Here is an 18,319-nt window from a genome sequence, read left to right as displayed (position 1 = left end):
ATTTTTTATAGCCATCTAAAATCAGTATTATTTCCATAGCATAGAAAGCATAACATAAGCATAACTAAGTCTTACTAATTTTTAAATACTTTTGCAATGCCCACAGTTATTAGCCCTCACCAAGGAGAAAATATTTAACTTATTCTACATTCCTATAACTTACAAGTAGATTAACTATGTGGTCCTAAAGTAGTCTCAGAAGTTGGTGGGATCTGCCACCAAGTTTCAAGGCACAAAGAATTTTTTAACTCCAATGCTACAGGAAAGAAAATACAGATTTTTAATTAGCATTACCATTGTCTTCATTCTAGCAACATTAACAATGACAGTCACTTATGACATCATTAACTGGAAAATTTGGTCACCCTTCTTGGTGAAAGTTAGATTGTTTAATTCAAGATTTAACTTGATTTTTGAGAAGGGTTCTCCTGTTTACACATGCAATAAGATCTTTACAACCTGGCATACTTCTGCGCAATTTTTAGATCCGGTTGGCACAAAATACGTTGTATTCATTGCAAAAAAAATCTGACATGTCAAAGACTGAAGATTTTTATTCAGGATTAATTTCACCCAATATATGTATCTTTCTATAAATGTGAAACAATGATTCCATGCATATCAAAGGACTGTAACATTTTCTGAATTATTGTTTCAGGGTAAAAAAACCGTCTCACTCATCCTTCACAAGATCCTTCACCCATCTTTTGAAACACATCTTTGTCAAAAACAGCACCTTCACAACTATAGGTCAGTATACTGAAACATATGGCTTAGGGGAAAAAAAAGAAAAGAAATTATAGTTTAAAAGTGCACTAAGTGCACAAGGCTGCTCCATTAGCAGGAGAACAACTGTGTCAAGTACCTTCAAATGGGTATCCGTTACTACTTTACCCTCCATAATATCACCCTTAAAACCCCAACTCCCACTGGTGTCCCTCATGACACTTTCACCCATGGTTTCCTATGGTTCATTTACTGCACATACCATCCAGCTGTCCCATATGCATTTGCTGACTAGGTGGAGGACTACTGCCAAACAAAATGTGGAACAAGAGTCTCTCTCTTTGACCCTGCCCTCAATTTTCAGAAAATATATAGGAATAGAATTGTTTTCAAACCTTCATCCTGCTTTAACTCAGTTCAAATCGACTAACATGTTCAATTCTTAGTAGCCAAAGACATGAAGATGTGGAATGGCACAGATTTCATTTCCCGAGGAAACTAAGATAAAAACCACAGAAATTATTATGTAAAACTTGATCCATGCCTATAAGCAAAAAGGTAACGTTCAGGATCAGTTCCCGACTCACACTCTCCCACTGCCACGTTCTCTAAAGACAAGTCTCCACTGAGGTGCAAGTACAGCAGCGTTGAGGGTAAGTATAGCAGCGCTGACACTCTCGTTAGAAACCAACCACTACAGCGCAACCATCATAAACGTTCAGCAGCCCTGTTTCTATCCAAGAGATGGCAGTAGTGAACAAACATCCAGAGAGAGGAAGGGAGACTACGACAGGGAGGGAAAAACGATGAAGAGGAGGGCTTTCCAGCAATGCCAAAATTGAACAGAAGATTTTCATAGACCTGTCAGTAACTCACAACATACTTTGAAAAGCATCTTAACTTCTGCTTCAAATATGATGATGAATTCGTATGATACAATTTTTGAACCTTGAGAAAAGATGGGAAGATGAACATAAAAAAAAGTAACGCAGCAAATAACCCATCTAACTCAGAAATTAAATTGACTGTTACTTCGTTTAGTCGTCACAGGCAAGAAAGCTTTCCTTTTTCCAAGAAAGATTCATGCAGTTTGCACTGGATGGGGGAACAAAACAAAAACAAACAAAGAGCTTCAGATCCTTATTGGAAAAAAATTCCCACAGTCTTAAGATTCTCCTGGTTTTCAAAGGCCCATCACTAGAATGTTATGTCCTACAAATTTAACCTAAAGGATTCTTCACTGTGATATACAGCAGTAACCAATGTCCCATTTCAGGTATACTTCCACATCAAAAATGGCAATTTGGAAAATCTTTGAGAGGAGTGGAAGATAGCCATTTATTTACCTACATTTGTGAACCAAAACCAAAAATAAAACTGGCAACTTCTCCCAATGGGAGAAGACGTGGGTCTTCCCTAATCTTTAAATAAAAGGTCAGCTACACTATCTGACTGTAAAAGCATACTGTACTGGAGTTCCTCCACTAGAGCAGATGTCTGTGAGTGTCAGATTGCACGGTACAAAAATTGGCACATCTGCTAAATCTGAAACAAAGCTGTAAACTTTGTACTCCCTCTCTGCAAACCATTTAGGAAGGGATCTATGATTATAGTTGCACTGATCTCGTGTATGTGGTCGTGCAAGGACATTTTATCGCTTGGTTTCCTAGAATGAAGGGGAATGGCAAGATGCAGACAGGACGGATGAGGAAGTCTCTGTCTTTAAAATGCTTTCAGTACCAAACGATACAGACCAAGCACTAGCTGTTAACCGGAACGTGCATGCGGTACCTCCTTCATCACAAGCCGTGCCCACCTTTGGCAGCCCACAGCCCAACCGGCACGCCCGCTAAATTCTCACCCAGCCCTTGCGTGGGGAAGTACAACACAACCGCTTTTCCCCCCGCGCTAAGGCAACAATGAGGCACAGTGGCAGCGAGGCCTCAAATACCGAACGACGACCTCAAGGTGGGGTCGGGAAGCAGCTGAGGGAAGTCCCGGGGCGAGACGCTCGGTACGGAGCCCGCAGGACGTACAACCGAGCGCAGCACCGGCCTCAGCGCCACAGCCACCTTTCCTCTGGCACAACAGAAAGCTCTGGGGAGGGCCGAGGCGAGGCGAGGCGAGGCGAGCCGTCCCCCGCCCGGCCCCGGCCGGTCCCTCGCCGCCAGCTCCCGCAGCGAGGCCACCGAGCGCACGCACAGACGCACCCCGCGACACCTCCGGACCCGCGCTGGCGCGTCCACGCATGCGCAGACCCTCCTGCCCGCGCCCCCTCAGCTTCGCCGGGGCGTCCGCGACCACCCGGGCGAGGCCACGGGGGGAGGGACGGGCGAGAAATGCCGCTCCCCTGTCAGTCGGTGGGACGGTCCTCGCCGCCGCGGCGGCGGCGGCGGCGGGGTCGGTGGCCGCCCCTGAGCCCCTCGCTCCGAGAGAAGGGGTGGGGGGAGCCGCATCCCCTCCCCTCCCCCGCCGCCGTACCGGCTCGGCGCTCGCGGCCCCCGCCCCTCGGCCCCGCCCCTTCCCCAGCGGCTTACCCCGCGGCCCGACTCGCGCCGCCGGTTTGGAATTTTCGCGCGCTCTGCCCTCACGCCCGCGGGCGGTGCGCCTGCGCGGGGGGCGGGTCGTCGTCGCCGCCGACGTCAGCCGCGGGGGGGCGGAGCTGGCGGCGGGGCGGTAGCGCGGGGAGGGGCGCTGGGCCGGGCGGGAGGCGGATGTGGTCTGCCCAGGGCTGAACTGGTTATCTCTCCCCACTCGCTTTTAGCTTCACGTTCCAAACACGCGACCCCAGCGCGAGCTGAAGCTGGGACAAAAGCGTCATCGGTCTTCACGGCTGATGGGCTCAGAGGGCTCCTCGTGACGGCAAACCGGGATACTCGTGTTACCTACCTACCTACCCGCAAGTTTACTAGGTGAGACGGCGAGATGGGTAAAGCCAGTGTTGGTCCTGCATGTACAGCTAAGGCAACAACTCCGCAGGGAAATCAAAACGAGGTGACGTTATGTCCCCTCTGTATGTCGCGGTGAGTGAGTCTGCCGGGGCCGTTCGGTGGTGGCAGCCGGACGAAGGTACCTGCCTGTGACCCGCTGTCATGGCCTCTGACCACGAAGCAATACAATCCTTTGGTTTTTCCCCTTCTTGTAAGACGAAGCGCAAACCCTGTTAAATTTTTACTTGTTTTCGGTTTTGTCAACATCAACAGGCCTTTTCACCCCTGTGAAAAAAGTGTGAACAGTATCACTACAAATGTACAGTAGATAAGAAATTTTGTTTTGAATAAACTTAGGGTTTGAAAAAAAATACTTGATTTCTCCAACCAAAATTTGTGTTGGTGCTCAAATGACAAATGTACACATGGTGCACCCTACTAGCCCTCAATTTGTTGAAAAAGCATCAGTAGTAAAACTGCTCAGACCCATATTCTGTCACTTCACCACTGTTGAGTCATGCTAGTCCTCAAAGAAATCCTGATGAAAACACCGACACCACACAATCTGGCCACTTGGTGCAGCTTTGCTCACCGCTCCCTGGCCCACTTACATGCTCATGCTTTATTCACCTTCCTGTCATTCCTCCTCTTGCGCTCATCTACTCAGCTCCTTCTCCTACTCACCCTGGTAGTTTTCGCACTCCTGACGGGTTTTACCTCCGCGTTCGCTACTGCAATGAATAGCTGTGGGGAATTGGTACAATATTTCCACCTGTCTTTTTGAGACACCATCAACACAAAGTTTCTTTCTTTCCTGGCATCTTCCTTCTCCCACGTACGTATGCTTACACCACTCTGTCCTTATTTCCTCCTTGAAGAAACAGGATAGCGAGGCACTCACTGTGATCCTACCTGAAGAATAACAAAACAACTTATTTGACAGAACAAAGCCGCTGAGGGAAAACGCTCTCTACCTTGAATCTAGGTTGGAAGGTATCTTTTCAGGTGGGGTTTAAATTATATTCTACTGACATCATTGGTCTGAATTAACAGGCTAGTTTGTATTAGATTTGTATTCAAGATCTGTATGCTGCATAAACAGAGTACCAGACTACCACTGCTGCTAAAGCTGAAGTTGTTTTTCTCTTTACAATTTACCCAGTCCAGCTGATGTCCAAACTCCTTACTCTGATTCAGCTTTCATATTCTTCTATTCAGGTTTTGTGTAGTGTGTCATCTTTTCTCATCACCACTGCTTTCATTTTTTTGTAAGATGAGACAAAATCCCTGTCAGTACAAAGGCAAATTCAACCTACCCATACAGTGAAATCCCCATGTGTGAATACTTACGTTACTTTTTTTTTTTCATTTCATCCTATCGAATCAGCAACACCTGATGAATTAAAGGCTTGTTCGTGGAAGTTTCAAAGCACCTTCTTGGGAAACAGCAATTGCTCATCAGGCAACCCATCAAGACAAACCAGCGGGGATGTTTCCCACACATACAGCACATCTGCAGAGCACAACTCGGAGCTTTGGGTGTAATGCCTGTATTCACGCTGTGAGTCCCGTTCATACATAACTCATCCAAGTCTTTAATCGTTCTACTCCTTCTCTTTCTTGTCAAATGAAAACACAGGATAATTTGAATTTGTTTTCTACCATCAATTGTGTTAACACTTCCTGAGATGTCAGCATCATTAATTATTTCATTGCTGAAACATGTAACTGTTCTGGTACAGTGGAAGAAGCTTGAGTGAAAGAAGTTTGATAATATCATTTTTCATGTTTCTGATTGAACATATTCCATCGGTGTCCAATATCTGTTTCTATCCAACAGTTACAGAGTAGCAAAAAGCTGCCTCGTTAATCAGCCTGATATTTATATCATCATCAGAGCCAATTTTCTTCTTGCTATTCAAGAAGCCATATCCCAGTTCTCATGCACACCTGGACATATGGCCAAAGATCATTGTAGTATACCAGAAGCTGTGAAAAATAAACCCAGGAATAAAAAAATAAAAAAATTAAATAAAAGACATTTAAGAAAGTCGTGGGAAAGGGTATAGTAAACAGATGTATAAAAATAGGAATAAATGTAACAGCAAAGATGAAGGCAAATTACTAATACGCATAAACTCCAGTGGGTGGAAAGAACACTTGGTAGTATTACCTTCAAATGACCCTCATTTTAAATAGTCACAAAATAAGTGGCAATGATATGAATAATGAATTAGGTAGTACAAATCAAATGAATGCCAATACAAGTGTTATGTTACTTCAGACATGCTATATGCAGTTTGCCACTCTCCTACATTTAATAAATGTAAGACAATTGAGTGTTAAAAATGTTATAGGGACTATTTTTTGTAGCCTTGATCTTTAATAGCAGGTACTGCTACACATAGAGCTAATCCAGCTGCCTCATCTCAAATGGACAATTACTAATAGTAAATCTTTGAAACTTCCAAAAAAATATTTGAAACTGCTAAAAGTCACCAGAAATACTGCTGCTATAGATAAGAATGCCATGGCTTCAAAACTTGAATATTTAGGAAAGGGTCTTCCAAATACCAGAGAATTTCTGGCTGCTCCCTGAGAACCCTAGCAATCTGCTCTTCCCCAAAGTATGTTAAGCAACAAAAGCCCCTTGTTAAGCTTTGCACTCTGATGAGATACAGCAGATACTGCACTTTGGTTCAGGGCAAAATATCACCATTTTGTCTTTGATGAGTATTGATTTTGTAGGAAAAAGTTGAAGAAAATATATCTGTGACAGGTTTTGGGAAGAAAAAAAAAAAAAAAGTAAAAAAATGTCCCAGCTGTTTGAAGCTGCTCAGAGGTTTGGAATGTTAGAATAAATACTGGGGGAGATAGATTGATGGGACGAACTGCAGGTGAGGCACACAAATGTGCATGGTAAATATAATTTATCAGTGCACGTGACCACCACATATGTAATATATTTTATGCACATTATAGTGATTAGTTAAAGAGCACATACTGCTTTAAGCAACACAAGAGCTTCTGCTTAAACAAACAAATGCACAGTACCAAGGAAAATGCCCTCAGACCCCTTAGCTGAAGTCAACATGCTATGTACCTTCATTTAGGTCCATGGCTAGTTCAAAATGGTTGCTACAAGACAACAAGGAGCTAATGTAGCTGCTGCATACATATTGTTGTCCTTTAAGGGTGGAACTGGAACTGCCCAAGTATTACAGTGGCAAGCAAAGCATCAGTAGTATTTGAGAGGTTTCCTCTCCTTCCAGAGAAGTCCACAATGTGTACTGAGTCACCGGTACATTTCAGTTTACTGCTGGTTGCTAGCCACTTTAGGGGATTTCTGAATAGGTGGATGTGTCATGTCTAGCTGGTGATTATATCTTTGAAAATTTCCCCACTGAAATACTGTATTTTGGGCGACTGTTAGCATAATAGTTAGGCATACTAACATCCTTGAGTTCCAAGTGTTCATTCTCTCCAATACCTCCCCTTCATTCTCCAATATAATTTCATGGTTCAGCATCACTTATGCCTTCTCTGCTGTTCTATGAAAGAAACAAAGAGCCATCTTTGGTAAGGACAAGTGAAGTTGCTTCTTGAAGGCACTAGGCTCTGCAAATCTGGTTGATGGTCTTTGTCAGCAGTGCGTGTCACACAGTCTTTATGTTGACACTGGACTAATTTTTCCTCTCCTTTTGATTGCTTATTTGCTTGTTGTTCCTTTTGATTTGACAACCTGGGGAGGTTTACTTGGTCCTAAGAAGGGCGGGAATATTTCTGTGTTGTTTCCCAAGTGACAGATGAATATGTTTGGTTTCTTCTTAAAGCAAATACTGTCAAGCTGGGGAGCTTCTGCGGGGTTCTAAAAAACTGGCCCTGAATAGGCCAATGGTATTTAATGCTCCTTAAACCAGACCTAAGGAATTCTCCTATTATCTATTAAAGCTGTGCCCTTGGTATACATAGTCAATATTTTCATAATTTGTCTTGTTGTATATCTTTCCAGTATGTGCATTATTTGAGAAGCTGAAGTATTTGGCTTGGTGATTGATTATGTTTCTATCTATGATTTATAAACTTCCTCATTGAAAATAATCCTGAAAATAATTCCTTTCCCTGTACCTATCTGCACTCTCAGCAGGTGCTATAGAAAAAAACATGAGTGAAGTCATTCCCAAGACACTGAGACACCAAACATTTAAAGTTGCTATGATGTCCTGGTGCTGTTGTGTGATGGTTGAACACTTGATGAATACTGGAGAGCATTTCAGAAGTTTGGTCTGCAGGAACTAAGCACAATGCATAGGAGCTGAGGCCTTACTCATTTGTATGGTATTCCCCATTGATACTCTGAAAAGTTTCTATGGCATATACAGAAGGAGCATAAAATACTTGCCATGGATGGAAAGTTAATGACTTCGCCTTGACCTGTTCTCTTACTGACAGCTGTTAACAATATGAAATACTTCAGTGAGAATTTCAGTTTTGTGTGTGTGACTATATTCCTTCTTGCCTTGCTTCATGTAAAATACTTGCCTTAACTAGAAGAGGTATTCACACATTCTAGAACCAGAGAAGTTCTAGCAAAAATTAAGATAATAAAATGGAAATGCTGATTTTACTGGCGGCAAGCAGGAGCAAAAAAACCAAATCAACAAAATCTGATAAAGATCACACTTGAACAAATTTACAGAGTTTGGAAGTGTGGGAAACTGCCTGTTGAGAATCAGAATGCAGGTACAAAACTTTATATTCTTTCATGACTTACATAATTATTCATACTCGTGTCAAGTTATGAAGCATTAAATCTTAGAAAATGAAGTTACCATCATAATTTAAAGTACATCAGTGAACTCAAAGACATCACACATTGAAAGTCTTTATTTTTCCTTTGTAAACTTGTTTATTACAAGTGAGATTTTCAAATTAAGACATTAAATCTAAATAAATTCCTTTATCTTCACAGTTTAAAAGTATGAGAAAGCTGATCACTACTTGAAGCTGAAATTTCAAACAAGCCCGTACAAGTAGAAGAGTTTTTATTCCATTAAATACAGAAATTTTGAAATAAAACAAAAAGCAAAATTCACACACACAAAAAGTATGCTTCAACTTTTCATGGCATGATAGAAATCATAAACTGAGGCAAAACCAGAATGTTGCCTTATAACATCCTATTAAAAAGCAGCAGAACTGAGTCACTGTCTATGGAGAAAATGACAAGCAGGAGAATACAAGGAGAAAATGTAAGCATATAAGTGGATAAATTTCTCTTATAACTGCCTTTTATCATCTGGATGAAATGTTTTTATTAAAAATGGAAGCACAGTTGCCAAACTGGCATAGTTTTGTGTGAAATATGAGACTGCCTTTTCATCTATAGTCTTCCTAAGCATATGTCTCCATTAAAACCAAACAAATCCAAAGTGTAAACATAAATACTATATATCAGATAAAAAATTAAGAAATCACCAGTATTTACACAATGCACAAATTTCCACCTATTAACCATAGTATTCATAGAATCACAGAATGGTTTGCATTGGAAGGGACCTCAAAGATCATCTAGTTCCACCCCCCCCCGCCATGGGCAGGGACACCCTCCACTAGACCACGTTGCCCAAAGCCCCATCCAACCTGGCCTTGAACACTTCCAGGGATGGGGCATCCACAGCTTCTCTGGGCAACCTGTTCCAGTGCCTCACCACCCTCACAGTCAAGAATGTGTTTCTAACATCTAATCTAAATCGACCCTCCTTCAGTTTAAACCCATTACCCCTTGTCCTGTCACTACACTCCCTGATAAACAGTCCCTCACCAGCTTTCCTGTAGGCCTCCTTTAGGTACTGGAAGGCCGCAAGTAGATCTCCCCGGAGCCTTCTCTTCTCCAGGCTGAACAACCCCAACTCTCTCAGCCTGTCCTCATAGCAGAGGTGCTCCAGCCCTCTGATCAGCTTCGTGGCCTCCTCTGGACTCGCTCCAACAGCTCCATGTCTCTCCTGTACTGGGGCCCCCAGAGCTGGACGCAGTACTCCAGCAGAGGGAGAGAATCACTTCTCTCAACCTGGTCATGGTCCTTTTGATGCAGCCCAGGACAGAGCTGACTTTCTGGGCTGCAAGCGCACACTGCCGGCTCATGTTGAGCTTCTGATCCACCAACACCCCCAAGTCCTTCTCCTCAGGGCAGCTCTCAATACATTCTCTGCCTAGCCTGTAGTTGTGCTTGGGATTGCCCCAACCCATGTGCAGGACCTTGCACGTGGCCTTGTTGAACTTCATGCGGTTTGCATGGGCCCACCTCTCAAGCCAGTCAAGGTCCCTCTGGATGGCATCACTTCCCTCCAGCATGTCGACCACACCACACAGCTTGGTGTCATCAGCAAACTTGCTGAGGGTGCACTCAATCCTACTGTCCTACTGTCCATGTCGCCAACAAAGGTGTTCAACCGTGCCAGTCCCAATACCAACCCCTGAGGAACACCACTTGTCACTGATCTCCATTTGGACACTCAGCCATTGACTGCAACTCTTTGAGTGTGACTATCCAGTCAATTCCTTATCCATGGTGGTTCATCCTTCAGATCCATGTCTCTCCAATTTAAAGACAATGATGCAATATGGAACAGTGTCAAATTCTTTGCACAAGTCCAGGTAGATGACATCTGTCACTCTTCCTTTATCTACCAATGCTGTAAACCTATCATAGAAAGCCACCAGATTTGTCAGGCACGATTTGCCCTTAGTGAAGCCATGTTGGCTGCCTCTAATCACCTCCTTTTTTTCCATGTGTCTGAGCATAGTTTCCAGGCAGATCTGCTCCATGATCTTGCCAGGCACAAAGGTGAGACTGACCAGTGTGTAGTTCCCTGGGTCTTCCTTTTTTCCCATTTTTAAAAATGGGGGTTATGTTTCCCCTTTTCTGGTCAATAGGAACTTCACCAGACTGCTACCACTTCTCAGATATGATGGAGAGTGGCTTAAGAATCTGCCAGTTCCCTCAGGACCCACGGATGCATCTCATTAGGTTCCATGGGCTTGTCCACCTTCAGTTTCCTTAGATGGTCTCAAACCTGATCTTCTCCTACAGTGGATGATTCTTCATTCTCCCTGTCCCTGCTTTTGCCTTCTTGGGTGGTGTGGCTAGAGCACATGCCAGTGAAGACTGAGGCAAAAATGTCATTGAGTACCTCAGCATTCTCCAAAATCCTATTCCATATTCCTAATGCTGGCTTCTATGGTGCATATTGGGGGGGGGGGGGGGGGGGGGGGGGGGGAGAAAAAAAAAAGAACAATAAAATATTAAAAGGCTATAGAACACTGGAAAAGAAGACTGGATGGAAAGACAGTGAGAAGCTATGTCTCTTTGGTGTTAACCCAATCTCATGCAGGCATCTTTAGCTAATTAGTTAGAGAAATTGTCTCAATGGTCTGCATTCTTCAATGTTTGCTGAATGTTGTATGTGATCCCTTGTTCACAGTAATATAGGCCAGTCTGCTAGTGTAGCTTTCATGTCTTCTTTGAAAATTACACATTTTTTTAAGTGTTGCAGACCCCAGCCTTACAAAAATTCCCTAAGTAGGATTCCCTTCAAAATCTCCACTTACTGAGTATAAAAGTAGCTACCAAAATAGTATATAGCAAGTCTGTAGAATCACAGTCATTCCAGTGTTAGTCAAAACAAGGCTGAAACAGTACAGCTCTGTGGCAGAAAACAAGAACTGCAATTCGTGGATTGCCAACTTTGCCCCCACTTTCTCTATACATTAACCGAAAACCTCATATTTCTCATTCCTTCGTCTAGTTTATTGGACACCACAACATGATGTTTCTTTGACCTCCCAAAGGAAATATAACTCCGATATTCCAGTGCCTTCATGCTTCTTTAAACAGTTTGTCATCCACACTCCTTTGCCTGCAATACTCATAGTTGCAAATCTGTGGAATGCAGTCTTTCATAAATCTCCTCTCAGTTGTTTCAGCAATCCTTCTTCCTTTATTGGTATTAACCTTTCTTTAACCCTGTCTATCTTCAGATTTAGTCTCTTCCTCGTGACATCCCAGACAAAATATCAATTTGTTTTCCATCATTCTCTCATTAAACCAGTGTTCCTTTGTTTCCTTAATTTCCTTGCTACATTAACTAAATATTTACATTGGATCACCTTTAAGTTGTCTATAATTTAATACGGTGAATCTGATTCACAACTTATAATCATTTACATGAATATAATGCATTCAGTTCAAAAGTGCTTTATACAGCTTTGTGCAGACCATGTAAAGTCTGGTTTAAAGGCATTGTTATACCTTTATACCTTTATACCTTTTTAAAAAATGTATATGCAAATACATGATACACAATAAAATAGCAAAGACAAATATTGTATTATGATGGATATAAAGTTGAGAATATATATATTTGTATAAATTAATTCAACACAAATTGTTGTTTAATTAAGCCAAATCTGACCATCACCATGCCAAGTTATTAATTAAGATCATCTATAAAACAAATCTAAATTTATTGAAAAACACAAATTAAGAGTCAAAAATCTTGTAAGGCTGTTCATGCAATAATCACAAGTTTAAGGCATAGAGTTTGTTGCTCCATAGAAGATTTTTATTAATTTTGGAAATAGTTGCCTGTGCCCTGTTTCTCTTGTAACCACAATGTCATGCCCCTTGTTTTCTCTCTGCAGTGTCCATGGAAGCTTGCTCAAGAGCTTTAGCTCAAACCTAGAATTTAACTATGCATTTCCTTACATTTACATACTTCTTTCATTTCATATGACATAAAATATCTCTGGGGGCAGCTACAATGTCATTAGAGGTTCTTTCATATTAGATCTTATAAAATAGTTTTTGGCATGAAATAATGTGATGTCAAATAAGAATACAAAGCTGGATCCCCTTCCTACTAAGTGCTACCATGTGGAGCTCATAGTGACCTGCAAATAAGTGTAAGCAACCTTCTTGTCTATTAGATTCTTACCTGTTATTCCCTGGTTTGGACAAAGCATCAAATAAGGAAACCGTGCAGGGAGCTCTGTATATTAAGCTCTGATGTGCCCAGGCTTTAGATGCTCCTCAGTTCTCTTGTGTCAGTCTGCCCAGCTGCGAGGGCACGACTGTACGAGCGAGCCTTGCAGTTACGATACCTGAGCTGGCATAAAACCACAGAATCTGCAGTGAGCAATAAAGCTAGTGTAAGCAATTCAGCATCCATGAATAACAGCTCAGAGTTACGTATCTATGGACTACCGATGCAGACAGATAACCCAGTGGCCTGATCTGCTATGGTAATTTCTTTGCTCCTAAACTGCATACAAGTGAGAACAGAAGAATAATTAATATTTCCAATCTTGAAATGTAAACATTTAGAAATACTAGCTATTCTTGATTCCCTAAGTATCAAGAGTACTAAAAATTTCTCAGTAACTACTCTTACTTCAGATGATTGGATAGTAGAAATTGACCAAATGGCCAACAACATTTGGAAAAACCCAAGAAACAGGTGGTATTTGACTGTAAGAGAACAGAGGTTGTACCTTGTTCCCCCATGAGCTCCACCTATGCCTGAATGTAAAATGTGTCCAGCCTGACCTCACCAAAAAGCTAATGACCTGAGCATCCATTTCTGTACTACCTAGAAATGTTATTCTGTCTCTTTGAAGTCGGAGTTCCTTGTTTACAAGCATGTCATAGGCAGTAAAATTATATTCAAAATACACCTAGTGGGCAAAGAATTTTGTGGTGAGTACCCTGGGCAAACCATGAGTCTTCCGGGTTGATTTTATTTCCTTCCTCCAAGTGGAAATTTTTCCCTATTTGGTAAATGAGCAAAACAATACTGGCCTTGTAAAATGCTCTAGGAATGAGGACGAAGGAACATGGTGCGAAAAGTAAGTCTAGTAATTATTGTAGAGGAAAAAAGACATTTGAACAATAGGAGTCAAGAAGCCTCATTCCTCAGAATCTTCATTAATTCGTTTTGTGATTTCTAGGAAGTCATTAACCTTTGCCTTTTCCATGCACTAACTAAATACTATAAGGACATAATTAAAAGTAAAAAAAATTAAAGCATCAGTAGCTTTAGTAACTGAGAAGGAAAATTAAAGCGCCACTGTGAAACTATTTAGAATGCAAAAGGCTTCTGAGTGGTTTCCCAGTGAGTGTATTTACTGGAAACATATGGGATACAGCAGTGAAATGTTCTAAACATGGTAATAGGTAGCTGTACATTACAGCATATGAAATGCTGCAGAAAAGTAACTAAATTAGTTAGGGAGACATTGGCTATCTTCAGTGGTTCCAACTTCCTCAATATTGAAAACCTATGTAGGGGCTGCAGCGTTATTTGTCCCCTCCCGAAACCCCTTCTCCATGCCGCGGGGTGAGAGCCAAGCTGTTGATGGGAACAGATGGCCAGAAGGATGAGGAGACTGGGAGCTTGACCCCCGTCTGGAATTCTTCTCAAGCTGTAACAAAGGTGGAGCAAAAACCCCACCAGCAAGACCTTGTGCCTCTGTTGTCAGAGCTGCCCTTGTGCTGCTGCTGACATCTCGATGATTCACACTTCGCCAGGCACTCTGTTCAGGGATGGCTGCTCTGCAGCTCCGAGAGCAATCAAAAATGGAACACGATTAAATGCTGCTCCGAGTTGTGCCAGTGCATTAATGGGAATGGGAAAGACATGTGAAGACTGATCTGTAACTGGATAATGGTGTGATAGCCATTTGTTAAGGAATAAAGAAAGGCTAATTAAGAAACAGCAGGGAGAAAACACAAAAGGTCTGTTCTTTTAAGAAAGTCTGCAACCACTGAAAAAAAGGTTTTAAATATCATTTTGCTAGCTTCAGCAGCAGTCTATTTAAAATTATAGTAAAATCCATTAGTACTCGTTCAGAGAACTTGTAACCATGTTAGATCTAGACAAGTGATTGTAGGCCAGTTACAAATAATGATGTAATTAAAAGTTCACTGCTATGAAATATTCTCTATCAGAAGAACATTATTTTTTTCTGTCAGCTGTGGATTTGAGGTTGTGAAATCTCTAGTAGCTTTATGCTAATCACCAGTTTTCATTCAAATCCACATGATAAAATTCCTTAACGAACGTGTCAAAACTAATTTCTCGTATTATATTTACAAATCCGTAGTACCAGTCTCCTCTCATTCACAGTTTTAAAATGGGCAGGTTTAACAGTGGCTTGTTATGAATTCATTTCAGGCTCCAGAAACTCTGTGTTTCTGTATAGTGCAGCTGCATGCCTAGCAAAGCCTTTTGTACAGCCTTTGCTGATCTCAGTCCTGTGCTTGAGGTTAGGCAGAGCACCGCGGCAAGCGACAGTGCAGTGGATGTGCACGCTGTTAAGCACAAGCTTACGCGGTTTCTCAGCAGCAGGGCTAACTTCCTCAGCACCTCACTAACGCTTGCGGTTGGACGGGAAATGGTGGCCTGAATGTGCCCCCTTTGAGCACACCGGTGGTACAGAGTAAGCCAGAAAATCTGGCTTTTAGCCACGTGATTCGTCTGGTTTATCAGTCACTGGGTCTGTCTCTTCATCCTTCTGGTTACTAACTGTCTTTATGTCTCTGTGGATGTTCTTGAAGACATGGCAGAAATCAAGACTTCCTTTGTCTGGCTCATCCCTTTCAGTAATCAAATGTTCTCCTCCTAAGTCCCCTGCAGTGTGCAGCCATCGCAGATAAGGCTATACTGCCTTAGCTGTTGTACCTGTTCAATAAGACTTAACCACAAACTACATATATGAGCATAATTTTTTTTTTTTTTTTTTTTTGGTTTGTTTTAATGTTGGAACTCTGGTGGCAGACGTTTGCAGACTTTGGGCACGCTTCCCCAGAAGATTGGTAGGTGTCCACAAAATTCAGATTCTCTTGGCCAACAGCCAGGGCTAGAAGAGGGTAATGCTAATGCTTCTCTAGCCTATAGCCAGAAACACCAGCAGTGGGCAATGAGACAACTCTAATTTCCCAGAGACATACTGAGAATATGCATCTTCTTAACCCTGTCTGTTATGAAACAGGCTATTTTCCCAGTAACAAAAATCATCATTGCTTACTTTTTTTCAGAACCCTCAGCTTGTAAATATTTTGGAGTCTTTTCTGAAGGAAGGTACTATGTGCATTTAACAATAATAATATTTTCTCTGCTAACAGCTATTTACAGTCTAGGCTGTCATGCCGTTAAGCAGTAACAATCAAGGAACAGAGCATTTCCTAGGAATTAATGGCTGGCTGGGCAGCATTTAAAGCCTGAGGTACAGCCAGAGGCTATTAACTCCAGCTGGTCATTAAAAATCCTTCGGAAATACCTTGCTCTAAGGTCAGTATTACTGTTAAAACAAATGTAGGCAGATGGATTTATTTCATGGGTTGCATTTTCAGTTGGTATGCACAGGGCTTTTCTGGAGAATTTACACCTTCTTAACATTAACCAGCCAATTACTCAAGTCACCTCTCAGCATTCCAGTCATACAGTTTTAATTATTCTTGTTACAAAAAATGGAAGTAGAGCACTCTGACAAATTTCAGATCAGTTTATCTGATTATCATTTCAGATCTGATGGCAGACATGGGATGTTTTTTGCCTACCAAACAAACAAACAAAAACCCTGAAATGTGCATATATTCCTCAAGAAGTAATTCCTCCACCTTCTCCTCCTCATTATCTAGTATGTTTGCACAAAGACATGAACATTCAGAATACCAGCTGGCCAACAGGCCAAAATGAAAATTTAACACAGGCAGGATTTTATAGGTTTTAACAAGAGCCTATAAATAATAAATAATTCCATTTAAAACATCTTCTGGGGAGACAGTGTAGTAGCAAAAAAAGAATTCAAGAATATACATTTGGAATTGATTTGCTGGTACAGAAAAGGAGCATTCAGGGAAGTATTCCTGCTCATAAGTGGAGATGGGTGCAGTTCAGAATAAAACAGGAATTGATTTAAGCTCTATGAACTACTGAATAAATCTTGAAACTTACATGTTTAATAGGTCAGCTATCTTTCAGAACAGCCATCCACACATAGCTTTATATTTTTGTCATATTTTGATTTCAAAAACCAAAACACAGTAAAAACATTGTCATTGAAATATTGCTATTGCTGCTGGGGGAAAAAAGGAAATTCTGGAAGTTCAGTAGAAATCATTATTTTTTACTGTTTCATGTGTCTGTACTGTGATAACACAAATAAACCCAGGTACGGATAAAGCTGAAGCCTCTCACTCCGCCAATTCTGTAATATCTGAGTCTTTTATCTCACTACTGATTTTCAGACTAAAAGTCAGATGACTTACCTGAAGCTTCCAAGCTTGACTGGTGCGTAAAACCAGTTCTGCTCTTGTCAAAATGACAGATTTTTATTTCAGCAGAATTTAACTCCCTGGGTGATTACCTTTAGGGGGAGGTGGCAGGGCTTTGGGATTTGACTATACCACTTTTAGTAAGATGAAGGTAAGTATCAACACACCCGTCTCAGCTACTGTTGGAATCACTATCAGTAAACGGGGAAGTTTCTGAAGCCAGTCATCCTGCTGGGCAAACTATGTTTCAGGACTGAAAGCCATTATTTTCTTAAGGTACTCAGAGCTGTAGAGCAAAAGATGGTTCCAGCAGTCCTGTTGCTGTCCTGTTGCACTACAAAATCTTGTGTCACTTCTGCTGAAATACTCTTGTAGCTATTTGCTTGTTTTCCATCCACATACACACACATACACACCCCGGTAGCTGTTCCATCCTATTTTAAGATTATTTCCACTTGCGTATGGGTTTCTTCTATTTTCTTTTCAAAAATGTTTCAACGCCTCAACAATGTGCATAAGTGTTACCTTGAGGCTTCTGAATATCCCAAACCCAACCTCCATTGAGCTTGGTAAGATACAGAGCAAGTCCTAAGGCACAAATCCTACAAACAGTTACACATCTGCTTAATTTTACAGACTTAAGAGTCTTCTGAGAGTTAAGCACTTAGTAAACATTTGCAGGATTGAAACTTAAGTGGTTTTTATTGTAATATTTTATTATGCATATAGGAGTGTGCTTATATCCCGTGACTGTACTGTCTGTTCAAGTGTAAATTTTCCCTCTCAGCCACCAACTTCTGACAGCAATAGCCAAATGCAATCCATGAAGTCAGACTCACAACCTGAATTCAAGGCACTCTGAGAAATGCAGGTTTCTCCAACAAAGAAAGGTGCTTTCCCAGTTTAGGATGAAATTTTTGCAAATGCTGCCTGTGGCTGGGCATGAATTATGGACTTTTATACACTGTTTGAAAATCTGTGCTTTTAGTGTAAGAGCCAGTGTGCTTAAAACCAAATTTTGTCCATCTAAATGTACTTTCGAGATGAAACATCCACCCCTCCGACATTAACTGGATAAGTTGCAGCAGTTAAAGTGAATGGATGCCAAGACTAAACTATTTACTTAAAGGATTCCAATTTGTCCAAGCACCAAATGGTTTAAATCTCTCAACCAGATAATTAATAATAAAACCACCAGTCCAAAACACAATTTAGCACCCCAGATATATACCCGTGTTTAGCAGTATCTGATTGTCCAACATGTTGCACATTGCTCTGAACAAAAATTTCTCACCAAATGGATAGCTTCAATCCTGAAATCCGTATC

The 18,319-nt window shown here is 41.5% G+C and overlaps 1 protein-coding gene across 3 annotated transcripts in view; it reads right to left on the bottom strand.

Annotated features, from left to right (window-relative positions):
• FANCC (FA complementation group C) overlaps positions 1-3,367 on the bottom strand; it is an 85,412-nt gene extending 82,045 nt beyond the window's left edge. For 2 of the 3 annotated variants that reach the window (XM_075740906.1, XM_075740905.1), the window contains exon 1: positions 3,264-3,362. The gene's annotated coding sequence lies outside the window, so the exon portion shown is untranslated. Of the gene's footprint in view, positions 1-3,263 lie in introns of all 3 variants that reach the window. The other variant, XM_075740908.1, reaches the window with a different exon arrangement.
• Between the last annotated feature and the right edge of the window lie 14,952 nt (positions 3,368-18,319).

This window comes from Balearica regulorum, chromosome Z (genome assembly GCF_011004875.1).
Source record: "Balearica regulorum gibbericeps isolate bBalReg1 chromosome Z, bBalReg1.pri, whole genome shotgun sequence".
Taxonomy (NCBI): domain Eukaryota; kingdom Metazoa; phylum Chordata; class Aves; order Gruiformes; family Gruidae; genus Balearica; species Balearica regulorum.
The sequence above is the reverse complement of the archived record's forward strand: the minus strand, read 5'-3'. Positions and strand labels throughout refer to the sequence as shown.